This window comes from Mustela lutreola, chromosome 3 (genome assembly GCF_030435805.1).
Source record: "Mustela lutreola isolate mMusLut2 chromosome 3, mMusLut2.pri, whole genome shotgun sequence".
NCBI lineage: Eukaryota > Metazoa > Chordata > Mammalia > Carnivora > Mustelidae > Mustela > Mustela lutreola.
This window is the reverse complement of record NC_081292.1, coordinates 29,918,434-29,935,737: the sequence shown is the minus strand read 5'-3', so window position 1 is coordinate 29,935,737 and position 17,304 is coordinate 29,918,434.

Here is a 17,304-nt window from a genome sequence, read left to right as displayed (position 1 = left end):
TTTAAAATCTGTATGACTGCAATGGAACTATGGCTTTTTGTTTTTCCAGCATATAAACATATGGTAGTTAAAAAAATAGTGCTCTGTTTTAAGACACTGGAGAAGGACCTTCTTAAGATAATATTTTGTAAATTCAGAAGAACCCTATGTAAAGAGTTCTTAATTCAGTGAAAGGGTTATTGCTACATGAGGTCAACAGAAGTGCTCTGATGGCAGTACTGTAAAAAATATAGCAATACTTTAAAAGCATTTACTTAGAAGTCAGATGAACACCAAATTATGGATTTTATATTCATAAATGAAATCAGGGGTACAAGATAATGGCACTTGGAAGCTAACATTTAAAGCAACTCAAAAATCTTGTTGCAAAGATGTCCAAATAGAATAATGTTTTTAGAGTACTAAATGTATCTTGTAGGATTCTTGTAGGATTCAAATTAGATTCAAATAAGTCAAAAGAAATAAAAAAATAAACTATAATTACGAAGAAAAATAAAAGACAATGATGCTTATTAAATATATTTGGTATGAGAAAATTAAAACAATTTCTCAGCTAATCTAATGATTAGAATAAAGTGTTATTATTTACTTTTAATCTCTACGAAAAACTTGTGACCTGATTCATCCTAGGTAGCTACAAATGGATAAAAGACCAAAGACAGCACAAAAATATATGAGAAAATAGGTAATTTTTTCAACTGAGAAGTTTCTAATTTGTAACTTCCAATTCTTTCCCCTTACGTTCTTTAAGGCATTAGCTGAAGTCATCAGAAGCCACTAACAACTATTTTCAAGCCCGGGGGGGAGACTGGCCAGATGCCAGTGGGCTAGGTTATAAGTGCTTATAACCACAGGGAGGAAAAACAACAATGTTAGAAGCTATAGATTCATTACATCAACTACATAACTCAGAAAATGTTGATATATATTTCAAAGAAATAGATTTGCTGTCATTTAGACCATGGATTTAAAAACCAAATCAAAACAAAACCAATTTGGCCTCTTTTTTTCTTTTCTTTTCTTTTCCTTTCTTTCTTTCTCTTTCCTTTCCCTTCTTTTTTTAAACTTTTATTTATTTATTTGGCGGGGAGGCAGGGAGCGGGAGAGAGAGAGTGAGCGCGCACACCCCTGCGGATGGGCATGAGCAGCAAGGAGGGGCAGAGGGAAAAGGAGAGGGAGCAGCAGACTCCCTGCTCAATTGAGCTGGATGGGCCAGCTCAACCCCAGGACCCTGGGATCATGACCTGAGCAGACACTTAACCAATGGAGCCATCCAGGCACTCCACCCCCTTTTTCTTTCTTTGATGTTATTTAAAAATGACCATAGCAATTATTTCTAAATTTTTGCATTTGAGCAAGAGATTGTAATTCACCATTATGTGTAGTTTATAAAATATTTTGCATGTTACTTTTATTTTTACCACAAAATTATGAGTTAAGGTTAAGATGAGATGAGAATTTTACAGGTGAGAAAACTCAGAGAAATTAGTAAATTTAGCTAAGGTAAGTGGCATTGGTGGGGCTTGAATCTTGGTTTCTTTGATTTTAAGGCTGGTCTCCTGGCCTTTATGACTACTTTTATGCACAGTCATACCAGGTCCGTAGCTGTTTATCAATCCAGACATCTTTGATCTACACATTCCCAGAGCATCTTTTCTCCTCTTCACTACTCACTCCCCCACTCCCAATAGCATAGGCAGTATGGCTTCTTCCTGGTACTTAATTATTCTTGTTTTGAGTTAGGCACACATGCCTTTCTGTTTGGAATACAGCACATTATTACCATACACTTAAAAAATAAACTCCAGTCTAGACCCACTGATTCTTTTAACAACATGCAATATCAAACCCACATGTAAGCGTTCTTATAAGTTGCTGTTCTGAAATGTCAGGAAACCATTGTCCCAGGGACAGCAAATCACCAGAGCCATACAGTTACTTAGTTCTTAAGCAAAACTTGTAACAGGAAAGAGATATTTGGCGTGTCACTTGAAATTGTCTGGTTCTTCTCTTTTCCTAAGAATTCTTATATGGAAAAGAACAAATCCTTTACACAAGCCAAATGAAAACTTAGCCTGTGGTTGACCAACAAAGTCATCTGTGGTTGTATAACACTAGTGCAAATAATAAGTTTGGGACACTCCAAGTCAAAAAATAAAATAGAAGGTAAAGCTGTATTTACTTTTGTGTGTCTATGTGTCCACGCATGTGTTCAACAATTATAGCCTTGTTTTCCATGAGTTTTTAGAGATGATTTCATTTCTTTTGGTAGAAGTGCTGGTTAAAGCCCAGATATTGATCTCTGCTGAAGCTTTTCCAAATGTATGATGAGACAAATGAGAACATGAAAGGATCAACTATCTCTTTAAACCTCATGAACAAGGCTAGTTCATAAAACAGGCTTGCCTGCCTCTTTTCTTGTGGAAGTCATTTCACAAAAGCTATTACCAACTTGTAAAATAATTTAAAATAATAATCATGTTGGTGCTGAGGAACACCTTTGCCTCTCTCTAGAGGGTGACATTAAAATCTAGTGAATCTAAGCTGTGATAACAACTCTTCTTTAGAATTTTGACAAAACACACATTCTGCTTATGGGGTAAGACAAACCAATAGTAATTTAATCATGTTTTAAGCAAGGCATTTTAATTTTCATGTTTATGATATTTATAATACCATTAACAGTGACATTGAAAGAGTAAGCATACAATAAATGTACAATTCATGCTTCAAATTAATACATGAATTGCTTTTAATGTTTGAATATATCTTGAGCCTTTATTATGTTCTTGACACTAAGCTAAATGCTTTTTTTACATTATCTTGGTTACTCCTCATTAATACTTATAGGTGTTTAAAAAGGATTGTATCCATGTTATACATTTTATATATTAGCATTTCCCAGTATGTTCTATAGATCATTAGTTCTAAAACGTGTCTGATAAAAAAAGGTCTCTGTGGTCAAAATCCGTGTCATTGTTCCTCTTAGAGATTTAAAATATACATTATAAAAGATATGAGAATTGACAGTATCAACAGCCTGAAACAGAAAATCAGTATGATTTTTTCTTAGCTATAGAAAAAGAATTTGACAAAGTCCAACATCCACTCATGATAAAAGCTCAACAAATTAAGAACAGAACGGGACTCCTTTGACCTGATAAAGGAAATTTACAAAAATCTAGAGATACCTATCATATTTAATGGTAAAAGATTGAATGTTTTCTCTAAGATCAGGAGGAAGGCAAGGATATTCCCTTTACTACTCTAAAACTGTCCTGGAGATTCCAGCCAGTGAAATGAAACAAGAAAAAGAAATACAATTAATCCAGGTCAGAAAATAAGTAGTAAAACTTTTTTTATTGATAGATGACATGGTGTCCAATATAGGAAATCCTAGTCTACAAGAAAATCACTAGAACTAATAAGTGAATGTAGTAAACTTGCAGAAAAAATAACAGCAAAAATTGATGTATGAGATAATATTATCTTTGAGAGAAAATTCAAGGGGTTTAGAATTGTGGGAATATAAAGAGTTTGTGGAGATTTTAATTGGGGAAATATCAGATCTGTATTTTTAGAAGGCAGTTCCAATTGTTCCATGGAGGTGACTGGAGAGGTAAGACTAAAACTGAGAAACTAGTTAGGAGGCTCTTGTGACAGGAAATTGCTAGGGTATGAACTTTATAGTGGTAATGGACATGGAAAAGAGAAGATATTTGACAGAAATATTTAGAAGGTAGATTTGGTATTCTTTGAAGACTGAGTGAGTGGACATTGAGAGTAAGATAAAAGAAGGGCTCATTCCTGGCTCTTGTTAAAAACACATGGAAGTGAAGTTCCAGATAAGAATCCTCAAATATTTAGCACAAGATATAAACAATATTTTTACATGTTTATTCCCTACAATTTCCTATAGCATGCAACAGGCAGAAGATTCTCAAAAACTTCCTGTTGGATGAATGAACAAATGAAAGAGTTAGACTAGTAAAGAGCTAAATGTTCATAATTTCATATTCTGGGAATAGGCAGATGAATTTTTAAATAGAATTTCAAGAAACTACAGTTGTTTCCAATGCCCAGAAAGTACAATTCTTCCCAGAACTGTAAGAATCAAAACATATGAAAGACTTCATAAGATTAAAGTTTCACTATCTTTATTTTTTAATACACAAAACATGTTATAAATTTGAAGATAGTTAATAAAAAATGTGAAGCTTTTAGTACTATTAAAGCTACTTAAATGTATCATTTCTTTGAATCTCAAAAAGTTTTTATTTGTATTTCTCTTAAAAAGAACAGCTATTAATTTCCTATTGTATAGCTTTAATTTGCTATTTTATCAGATTTTTTCCCCCTAAAAAAGCATTTGCATGATTTGTATATATTTAACAAAAGTGGTTCAGTAAATTTTCTACCTTACTGTTCATAGTCATCATTCTAATCTTTTCCATTTTTTCCAAGTGCCCATTCCTATTTTTATCCCTCTTGTTTTCAGATGAAGCCCCACCACCCACTGTACTAACAAAATAAGCACCCAGCCTGAATTTCCTCCTTCTCCTTCTTTATACCTCTTAAATTATTGGAAGGAAAGTTTCCTTCATGAAAAATGATTTCAATTGTTCTAGTGAAAGTGAATGACTTTTTGGTATATTAGACAAAAAACTAATACTTCCTAATACTGTGACATACAAACTGGATATGGATTTAAAGGATGAGCTGGATTTACAACCTGACTTTGACTTATTCAATTACAGATAAAGAAACTAAGGTCCAAAAAAGTTCAATAAATAGCCCATGATGGCCAAGTAATTTTTCTCCTTAAAAGGTCCATCCTAACTCTAAAAATCTATAATCCTATGATTAGAAAGAAAATCTATGACTAGGTTATGGGCAATAGAAAAATACAAAGTAAATTGGCTATGATTTATCAAAATAAAAGCAGACTTTGATTATTTAAAATTGAGCTTGAATAAATTAAAAATAAAGAAGAGTATATTAGTATATATTAATATATTTTAAAAATGTTCATTAAAATTATATGCCAGGAAATGTTCTAGGCTGTGGAGATAGAAGAGTAAACAAAACAACAATCCCTCTTTGTGGGGCTCATATTCAGTGAAGGGTGGCAGAGAAAACAAAAATAAATAAGCAAACTCTCCACCATACAAGATGCTGAGAAGTGGTATGGATTATCAGAGCAGAAAGGAGTATACTAATTATCAAGAGTTGGGTAGAGGAAGAGTTACAGTATTCTAAATAGAGTCATTGAGGAAGCTTTCATTAAGGTGACCAGAAAGAGAAAGAGACTTTCGCGGGAGGGGAGTTTGGGAGGGGTAGACAGGGACCTGGTAAAAAGGTGGGGGATACAGGAAAGTCGTCTTTTTTTTTTAAAGGAAATCTCCATTCGGGTTTTTTTTTTTTTTTTTTTTAAGATTTTATTTATTTATTTGACAGGGAGAAAGATCACAAGTAGGCAGAGAGGCAGGCAGAGAGAGAGGGGAGGAAGCAGGCTCCTTGTGGAGCAGAGAGCCTGATCCCGGGCTAGATCCCAGAACCCTGGGATCATGACCTGAGCTGAAGGCAGAGGCTTTAACCCACTGAGCCACCCAGGCGCCCCAAGGAAAGTGGTCTTTGGGGCAAAAAGAAAATCAATGGGAAAGATTTGAGGTGTACTATTTAGAGCATGTTTCATGAGCAAGAGGCTAGAGTAAGAAGCCAATGGGACTGCATAGAGGCAAGGAGAATTTAATAGGTTAGAAGAATAGGAAGCTATTAAAGTAGATGGCTGCTGTAAGGCCTTATATTAAGAATAAGATAGGAGCTGTTGGAAGTTTTTTGAGTAAATAAATGATAGGATCTATACAAGAAATGACAAGTGTTGGCGAGGATGTGGAAAAAAGGAATCTTCATGTAGTGTTGGTGGGAATGCAAACTGGTATAGCCACTCTGGAAAACAGTATGGGGGTTTCCTCAAAAAGGTAAAAATAGAACTACTGCATTCTCCAGTAATTGCACTACTGGATATTTACCCCATAAACATGAAAACACTAATTCAAATAGATACATGCCCCTCTATGTTTATTGCAGCATTATTTACAATAGCCAAATTACGGAAGCAACCCAAGTGTCCTTCCATAGATGAACAGATAAAGTAGATATGGTGTATGCATTCAATGGAATATTATTCAGCCATAGAAACAAATGAAATCTTGCCATTTGCAACAACATGGACGGAGATAGAGAGTATAATGCTATGTGAAATAAGTCAGGGAAAGACAAACACCATATGATTTCACTCATATGTGGAATTTAAGAAAATGAACAAAGGAAACGAACAAAGGAAAAAAATCCAGAGAAATAGAGAAAGAAACAAACAGAAGAAACCAAGAAACAAAATCTTAAGTATAGAGAACAAACTGATGGTTACCAGAGGGGAAGGAGGCGAGGAGAAGGGGATTGAAGAGTACACTTCTCACGATAAGCACTGAGTACTGTACAGAACTGACGAATCACTATAATGTACACCCGAAACTAATATAACACTGTATGTTAACTATGCCAGAATAAAAACTTAATTAAAAAAAAAAAAGAAACGGTAGGATCTAACTTACATTTTAAAGGCCCACTTTGGCTTTTATATTGATTATAAGAGGATAAAGTTTACACAGGGACATAAGAAGGCAGTTGCAATAATCCAGGTGAGATGGACGTGGTGAGAAGAGGTTAAATTCTGAATATATTTCAAAGGCAAGGCCAAAAGTATTTGCTGACAGATTATATGTGGGGTATGAGAGAAAGACTGTAAGATTTTTTGGTTTGAACACTAGAAAGGCCAGAGTCACCAATATTGAGGAAGGGGAGACTACTGGAGACACTGGTTTGGATGGAGATTGAAGAATGGAATACTAGGAGTTCAATTTTAACCATATTAAGTATAAAAATGCTTTTTAGACATCTAATTAAGGATATCAGGTAGGCAGTTAGATATATGAATCTGAAGTCAGAGGAGAGATATAGGGGGGAGATACAAATTTAGAGGTCACCAGCAGATAGATGGCATTTAAAGCTATGTATCTGGATGGATTACAGAGGTGTTTAGAGACTTAGCTTTGGGGCATTTTAATGTTGCCAGGTCAAAAGATATGGAGGATCCAATAAAGGAGTTTGAGAAGTGGCCAGAAGGTTAGGAGGAAAGCCAAGACAATGAGTGTCCTGGAAATCACCGTTTAAAATGCTGCTCTTCTAAGGCAAGTAAGATGAAAACCAGTGTATTTAGAATGGTGAATGCCATTTGTGTTCTTGATAGAGATAGCTGGGGAAAGGAGTTTACAAAAGTCTGATATGAAAAGCCACAACATGTTTTATTGCTTATGATCCATGAGAAAGAGAAATAATGATATGGCAAGAAATGGAAGAAATTACTGGAAGGACAGCCTGAACTGAAAAAAGTGCATGTTGGTGCCTGGCTGGCTCAGTGGGTTAAGCCTCTGCCTTTGGCTCAGGTCATGATCTCAGGGTCCTGGGATCAAGCCCTGCATTAGGCTCTCTGCTCAGTAGGGGGTCTGCCTCCCCCTGTCTCTCTGCCTGCCTCTCAACCTATGTGTGATCTCTCTCCATCAAAAAAATAAATAAAATCTTAAAAAAGAAAAAAGGGCATGAAATCTAGTAAGCAAGTACAGGGGTTGGTCTTAGAAAAAAGCACAAACACAAAGAACAAGAGAGAAAGAATATACACCGTTAACAGAAAACAGCTTACATTCATTCATTACTATTATTTTCTTAGACTCATATTTTATCTTTGGCTTATGACTTCATTATTTAAAAAATTAATACCTTTTAATTTTCCTATTTTACTTTTATACATAACAACATAACGGCTTTCTAGATTCTAGAATATCTCCTTTCAGTCCAAAGAACTTGCCTGAAGACCAAGCAATTCCAGCATACTGAAAAAGTACTCCAAATGGCAGAAATAACTCATATTCATATGAGACATTCCAAGTCTCTTTGCTATTTTTCTCAACCAAGAAAAAAGTAACCAGAAATCTCTTAAAGGCATGCCATTAACAGGGATATGCCAACATAATATTCTTTTTACTCTACATGATTTATGTCAAATATAATCTCCCTGTATATTAAATACTCTGGGACAAAAAATATACAGGAAGAGTCTATTTCAATATTCAGGGAGATAATATTTAACATTTGTTATATTTAGATTAAATAAAATGCAGTTGTCCTCTTGCCCATTATTCATAAATTGGAACAAGTAAAGTTATATCAATAAGTTAATCAGTCTTTTAAAACATTTTTTATTGATTATAATAACCCAATATGCCAGAACTACAAGGTTCAAAAATTCAAGTTATCTTAAATATAAATGAGAAACTTTTATTTTTCAAAGATAGTGACTTCTAAGTTTATATCTCCCACCTAGATCTTTCCAATTTAGTGACTATATATGTGTATGTATACATACATAAATTTGTATATATATATACACATGTAACATACACATATGTAAATTGTGTGTATATAGGTGTATATATATATATTTTTTTTTATGTAACTATATATGAACATCTACATATATACATTTGCCAGGAGAATAACTCACATACTAGCTATATTTGAGCTTTTAGCCTGATAAATTTCATTTGGTAAAACAGAAAAACAAAGCTAATCACACATGTACTCTGATAATGCTACAGAATGCATGACTGACTTATTCAAGTGGTATAACATATTATCACCCTATCTGTTAATAAAATTTAAATTAAAATAAACATAATCAAGAATAATGTGAACTACAATGTTAAAATAATAAAATTACCAACCTTTTTCTGTTTCTAAGAAATAATATTTGGGGTATTAGTGAAATTTCTAGAAAAGAATGCATGTTATCCTGGGACAACATGTGCCACTAACTGACTTTTTTTTTTTCTACACTAAAGCAGTGGATTTGTTTTCTAGGGCCCACATAACAACACACCACAGCCAAGGTGGCTTAAACAACAGAAACTGATTTTCTCACAATTCTAGAGGCTATAAGTCCAAGAGCAAGGTGTCTGCAGGGTTTTTTCTACTCAGCCCTCTCTCCTTAGCTTGCATGCTGTGACCTTGTTTGCACATGGTCTTCTTTGTCCTAACCTCCCATTCTTGTAAGGACACCAGAAATATGGGCTTAGAGTCCACCCTGACAAACCCATTTTAATTTAATTACTTCTTTAAATGTCCTGTCTCCAAATAAGGTCACATTCTGAAGTACTGGAAGTTGAGCTTCAAAATATAAATTTAGGGTGCAGGGGCACAATTCAGCCTATAATGGACATTATAGTTAGTTACAAGAAAAACGTATAACTTGGGAAAGGCCTTATGGTATTTTTATTTTCTGAAATCATAACATCTTAATTAAAAGTTAGGCCCATCAAATTAATCCACTAAAAGTCTTTTCATTACAAAGATTAAAATTTCATTCCTTAAACAGAAATATCACTGTTCCCTGAAAAACTAAAAGTGGTAGAATGTATTATATAGATTTCTTTATAATTTACAAGGCATTTTCATATATCTGTTATTGAGTCATACAACCCTGGGAAATTCAGAAAATATAGCTAGGTCTAAAACTTCTCTTATTCTTCATTCAGTGGTTATTTAACTATATTATGTGACACCTAAAAAAGAAAATAGCAGGTGAAATTTTATGTGCATGAGGATCTGGAAAACTCAAAGATCACTTTAAGCTGTAAGAGTTGTCTAGAGGAACGACTTGGGCCTAAGTCCACAGGTGCACAAAGCTTTTTCAGGTCCACAATATGGTTACATCTATGATATGGCAGCAGAAGCAGGGTAAAATTAAGAAAAGACACGCTTATTTGGTAAACTGGACTAAGCTATTTTCCTAACTAATCTGATATTACGTAGCATATAGTTTATAACCAGACTTTCCTCAGACTCTGATAAAGTAATTGGAAGTTTTGAACAATACTTAAGAGTTCAGATGACTTTTGGTGGTGAAAAGTGACTTTGGTGAACTAAAATTCCGTACTTTATTTTTAAGGTTGCAGTTTAAAGAGGAAAGCATACTGATAGGATCAGTGGCAAACACATGGTATTCTTCCTCTGGGGATGTCCCTAGAGCTCCATCACTCAGCTTGATCATATTAACTGAATCACTGTTCCACTCATTGAGCCAGTGTGTTCACTGCCTAAAAATTCACAACTCTGCCAACTGTGGCTACCACTACTATGGTGTGTTTTTTTCCTCTTGACTAATATTGTGCTTTTTTTTTTAAGTAAAATTATAGAACATTATCATTGAAATTTCCCTATGTAAATTCCAGAAAATTCTTCATGCTAGTTTTTTTGTTTCATGTTGAAATTCCCTAAAGTATTTTACCTTGGGGATAAACTCAGAATGTGGCAAGAACAATGAGCAGAAGTATCTTTAAGAAGTCAATCTAAATTTATGCTATATGAAGTGGGGAGAAAACTTCTGATTAAATATGCCTCTACTTCCTCATTCTCCTGAAGACCCAAGAAAGTAAAGGAAAAAAAAAAAGAACAAAAAAGAGTAACAAAAAAAAAAAATGAAGGGAGATAAAGATGATGAGAGATTTCAACGGAATTCTCTGGGAAATGGAAAGCAGCTGGGGAGTGGAATTCAGTAAAGGAAGCTATTAACATGGGTGCCTACATAGGAAGTTACCTGTAAAAGCATGCTTTTTGTCTTTTTCTTCCTTCTTTCTTTTTCATCTAATTCTCCCTACACAAACCTAGAGAGGTTTAGGACATTGTGCCACAACGTGCCAGGGAAGGTAGTAATGAGCTCAATGCTAAAAACAAGGAAAATGGTTGAAAATAGCTAGATCCTCAGATTTCATCTACTCCCCCACACTCCTAAGCTAAGTAACTCCTTCCATATTTTCTCACTACTTCTACTCTGGAGGATACAAATGTTTTAGCTTCTTGATAAATTACTATAACCAGGAAGCTCTGGACCAGGGACACTAATCAGTGTGAGGGATGGGATAGGAAATGGGTCTGAAGTCAAAAGAATGAAGTCCAAATTTTTGTACAGATTGGTAGGACTCTGGCCCCCTTCTCTACCCTGCTCCTGGAATACGGATGTTGAGACGTATGCCCATGCAGGTGGGAGAATAAGAGAATACTTCTCTGGAGAACTAAATAACCCTAAAGAAAAGACCTAATTAAACTGACATTGACAGATAAAAATTTAAAAAAAAAAAAGGCACCCTTACATCTCAAACACACAGTGCTTCCATAGAGTATTCTAGTGTATTATACTTAAATATAAAACAGACAGCTAAGTATCACAAGACATTTGTGTAATGCCTTCTACATGAACGTTAGTTGTTAGAAAAGGTAAAGAGAAAACAAAATACCTAGAGGAAATAGAGACACTGAAAGGAGCAGAACATGCTTTAAGGAATAGTCTCAGAGAGATAACAGATGATTACTAAGAGCTAAAATAAGAACGACATGTTATTTTAAAAAGAACAGAGAACAAGGAAGACTGAAAATGAAAAATAAGATAGCCAAAAACACCAGCTTAATAGAAGATTTGGAAGATAATATTGAAAACATTTCCAAAATAGTAGAACAGAAAGATCAAGGAGATGGGAAACAAGAGATGAAAAGCAATGAACTTAGAGAATCCAACAAAAGATCCAATTTTCAAACAAGAAAATGAAGGAAATGAAATCATCTGAAGAATTACACAAGAAAATTCCCCAGAACTGAAATGTGTAGAGAACACATTGTTCAGATTGGAACAGGGCATAGAAGAGAAATAAAAGCAGAGGAATAAGAATTTTATAATTGAACCCTCATAAACACTACTGAAAAAATTACAGTAAATTTAGACAAATGAATAATAAAAACTGGCAAAAGAAAACTTTAAGTAGTTACTAATTTCAGGGAAAAAAATGAAAAGTTGTAGAGAAGGAAGGAAGAATTGTTCTATCCTACTTGCCCTAAGATGGAAAATGTATTCGGGTGTTTAATAAAGTAAAACCTATATAAAAAGGATGGGCTTCTCCAATGAAGACATACAAATGGCTATCAGACACATGAAAAAATGTTCATCATCACTAGCCATCAAGGAGATTCAAATTAAAACCACATTGAGATATCACCTTACACCAGTTAGAATGGCCAAAATTAACAAGACAGGAAACAACATGTGTTGGAGAGGATGTGGAGAAAGGGGTACCCTCCTACACTGTTGGTGGGAATGCAAGTTGGTACAGCCTCTTTGGAGAACAGTGTGGAGATTCCTCAAGAAATTAAAAATAGAACTTCCCTATGACCCTGCAATTGCACTCCTGGGTATTTACCCCAAAGGTACAGATGTCGTGAAAAGAAGGGCCATCTGTACCCCAATGTTCATAGCAACAATGGCCACAGTTGCCAAACTGTGGAAAGAACCAAGACGCCCTTCAATGGACGAATGGATAAGGAAAATGTGGTCCATATACACTATGGAGTATTATGCCTCCATCAGAAAGTATGAATACCCAACTTTTGTAGCAACATGGACGGGACTGGAAGAGATTATGCTGAGTGAAATAAGTCAAGCAGAGAGAGTCAATTATCATATGGTTTCACTTATTTGTGGAGCATAACAAATAGCATGGAGGACAAAGGGTGTTAGAGAGGAGAAGGGAGTTGGGGTAAATTGGAAGGGGAGGTGAACCATGAGAGACTATAGACTCTGAAAAACAATCTGAGGGGTTTGAAGTGGCGGGGGCGGGTGGGAGGTTGGGGTACCAGGTGGTGGGTATTATAGAGGGCACGGATTGCATGGAGCACTGGGTATGGTGAAAAAATAATGAATACTGTTATGCTGAAAATAAATAAAAAAGAAAAAAAGAAAAAAAGGACGGGAAAAGCAGGAGAAAAGAATTGGCAGAAATAACACTGCTATACTGAAAGCAGTAAACTGTATTATTTACAAATACAGGAATAGCAGGGAAAATGTATATTTAGAAGAATTCAGTGTTTGGTTTGGGAGAGGAAGATTGGCATTATTATAATCCTCTTAGTAAAATTTGCCTTAAAAACTGTATTTGATGGAAATAAAAATCTAATTAATATAAACAGGAAAATCTAAGATTATAACAAAGGGCAAATGAGACTGGAAAACAGTCAAGACATATATTTCATTTATATGTAAACTTTAAATATTATAAAAGAACTTTTAAATGTAAAGGTAGACTCTATAAAGTTTTATTAGTATGATCAAATAATATTTTTCTTATTTTTACATGTTATGCCTTGATTTATAAAATTTATGCCTTTGTTTGGCATCTTTATACTTCTATATGTATTAACCTTCTAAAAACAAAAACAAAAGATCCAAAGTGTCATACACATTCTAAGTTAACTATAGTAACTCTTTAATATAAGAGTGTATCTCCGCAAAACTTCGTTTTCAAGTAACACTAGGCTTACTTCCAATCTTAGTTATTTGTTGTCAGAAATAAAGACTCACTCAACTAGCTAAGAAATGATGGGAAATTCATTTAAAGATAAAATACTATTTTAAAAAATCAGGGAAAGGTTTTTTGAGAGATTGGAACAAGAAAACAAAACGCCATCAAGATCCAAGGCAGTGGATTTCATTCTCACTATTCTCTTCCTCCAGGGCCACCAGGACTCTCGTTTCTTCATCTTTTTATGTGCCTGAATCAGTATTTTCTTTCTCTATGGAGATTTCTGGGGTGCACTTATGCAGGCCCAAACATGGTCACTCCAGGGTCAGCTCTATGTCCTCTCCCTAGGAAGATGAATCTCATTGGCTCAGCTTGAGTCAAGTACCCACAACTGATCCAATCAGCTGTGGGCTGTGTTTGGGGGAGCTGCCATGTGACCCGACACTCACTGGCAAGGATTGTGGGAGGAGAGAAAGAGACGGACAAACAAGCAAATAGACTCACACACTTGCTTTACCTTTTCAGCTAACTTGATAAGGACCCACAAGATCTCTTCTCATTCTTACCCCAATTCTTCCAAAGGAAATAGATACTTAGAGTGACGGACAGGTATACCAAAGGAAGTGGTGAAATGTGAAAAGTATAAAGGAGAATTATGTCTTTCTTTCTGTTCTTGAACTTTTTTCACATGCACGCATTAAAATTCTAAATCAGGGGAGTTATAGAAAACTTAGTCTTATTTTTCACCCCAGAGACAATGCCACAACTGACCAACATTTTCAGGCCCATATGGTTCCCTGGTGATGTGAGTTGTTACTTGAAGATTTTCACTATGGCTGTTAATGGTATGAGAGTAGACCCTGTGTCACAGGTAAAGTTTTCCAGAAGTTATTGTTTATGCTACTGTTGCTTTCCTTTTTATTACAGCATTAAAAACTAGACTTATATTTTCAATCATGTGAAGCCACTTCTTGCATCCCCATCTATTTTATATTCTATGTAGAGAAGTATTAAGGAATGGGGTTGGGATGAGTGATGGGCTGGAAGAACTTCATGAGAGTCTAACACACAAGGTGTGTGAACTGATGTTATGTTAGCCCCCATTAAAATATCACATACGTTCCTTTCTTGATAACTGCTTTCATTTCCTTTTAAAGCTGAGAAAAATAAAATTATGTTAAATGACACTAAGAGCTTGGCTTTTTTCCTAAGGACATTAAGGAGAAATTTCTGAGAAGAGACAAAAGAAAATATTTCTTGTTAGCAGGGTTTATCAGTAGTGTTTTTTATGGGTTAAAGAGGTTTGGTTTTAGGTTATGTGTGGGAAGAGATGTGAAAATAGGTGTGATTATAATCTCATTACATTCCACATCTTCATAGACAGGTTAGTTTAGAGTAGGTAGTTGCTTATTCTTTAATAATTTGGGCTTTCTGGATATCTGGCTGAAAATTCAAGACAACTGCCTGCCGATTTTACAAATTTAAAGTAGATGGATTCGTAATGTGGATAAAAATGCAACAAGTAGAAATTAACTTTGCTTCTTCCAAGATATTATTTTCAAATCTACATCAGGGTTCTATTTAACTATCACCAAGGAAATATTACATAGTTCGCTAGATCATCCTGTACTAGAGCTGAATGATGAATGGAAAAGAAAACAGAACTAGTCCATGAAATGATGACTTCATTACAGTGATTATTTTTAACCACTTTAAGTTTATTTTTATTCATGTGTTAGGTATCGTGCTATGCTTTCACAGCCATTTTCACATTTAATCTTCTTAATAACCCTCTGAGGTAGGTATTATTATCTTTTATCAAATGAGAGAGTCAAGAATTTATGCCAAGTCATGTTATGAATAACTGGTAAAGTTAGAAATTAAGTCAAAATTTTAGGATTCCAAGGACTATCAGTGTTTTAATAAATTAACTGCAATCAAAAAAAATTAATTGAGTTTCTCTTTTGGCAGTAACTGTGAGAAATGGCATGTCTGTATATCTGTGTCACGTATTTATTGAGATCACTCTTTGTGTGCCTACAATTTCATTTGAGTGTCTATCCCTTAGTGACCATTTCTTCAGAAACAATGGTCTCCTCAAAGGTTTGTCCACTGCTAATTCAAAGACATATTTCAGCTCAGCTATCTGAGTCTTTCAATAGAAAGAGTTTTTATACTTTGACTAATACATACCTTTTATTCCCTCAAATTAAAAAATTATTTATCTTTTCTAACTAAAAAAAATGTCTATTTAAGTTAACTCATATAACTGCTCTAAACTGACTGTAATCTGAACTGTGGAGAACTCTCAGAATCAGACAAGTGTACTCTGGTTGAACTTTGGATTTTCAGTTAATTTTGCTTAGCATGCAGCTCAGGCTGATAATCTTGTGTTGACACTAAAGCATCTACTTAGTGATACTATGCTGCCAATTATAACTGTTTTTGTAAGTAATAAACCAAACTTAGTTCCTGAGAGTATGAAAATATTCAACTCTTATCACGAACACTTCTCAAAAAATGATATTAACATCTTTTTGTTTTTCTCTTCCTAGCATTTTTAGAATGGGAAAACTTTTGTTCAAGTTTAACGGTTAAACGTGTTATTAGCTATTCATGAATCAAATAAAAACCTGCAAGATCAGTTTACATTTTAAAAAATATATGAAGTGTGACCTCTTATACCCTACACTCATACTGAGTCAGGCTAGATTAATGATAATAATCATAAATACCATTTCTGGCTACCCAGTTGTTCCTTAAATTAATATATCAGGTGGTATCATAATTGGGACGACCAATACATTTAAAATTGATTACTTTCCACAAGTCAGATTGTAGATGTTGTATACCTCAAATCAGAGTTAAAGGTATTACTCTTTTATTTTCAAAGAATTCTGATGAGGCAAAAAAGACAATGTAAAAAAAGCATAATTCATCTTGAGAGTTTACAAGGTACAGAGATCTATAATTCATGAGATTTCTAATTTTTATTCCTGCATATGGATATTGTTGATCTATTTTATTGAGAAGCTGGACTTTAGGTATGAAATTTACTTGTGAAATTGTTTTATAATAACATGCTTTTACTTTCAGTATTCTGAAAGTTACTTTCAGTATGCTTTTACTTTCAGTATTCTATTCAGTGTACTTTTGTAAGAAAAAATGTACTAAAACCAGAATTTTAAGTCCTCTTTTCTTTTTTTCCTTCAGGTCAGCAAGGAAATTACGATACAAAGCAAAATAAAAATAAGAAGAAAGCAGATTTGTGAAAGCTTAAGTCAGATTCAGAAATCTCTCCTTGCCTGAAGCATGAGAACAGACACAGCATGAAGGCGGAATCTTTAAGGGAGTCGCCTGTGTCATCAAGGGTCTAGATTACATCATCACTGATTTCATCTTTTCCATCTCCTAATTTTAATGTCTCTGTTTTCCCAAAGGCTGCTGTAATTTATCCCATGGGTTCTCAAAATAAGTGACATTTAAAATAGAAACATGGCTTCTGTGTTTTCGGTATTGTCTTTGCCATTTGTTGATACCACACCTATCTGCAGAGATAAGTACTTTCTGTTCCAGTCCTAATGAAAATGCTCTTTACATATCTATGGTTTTGTCAAGAATTTTTGTGACTTGTAAAACAAAACACTAATAATACATTTGTGTTGCTGTAGTGTAAAACTTAATCGAAATGAATTTTGTTGAATTTATGAGACAAGAGCTATAGGCAACATAAATTTGCCAGAAATTACATTTGCCAGAAATGCAATACTTCAACTATAATTTTATTTTTCTTCTTAGATCAGACTGGAACAACATTACCCCAAATACATTTTAAAGACAAACA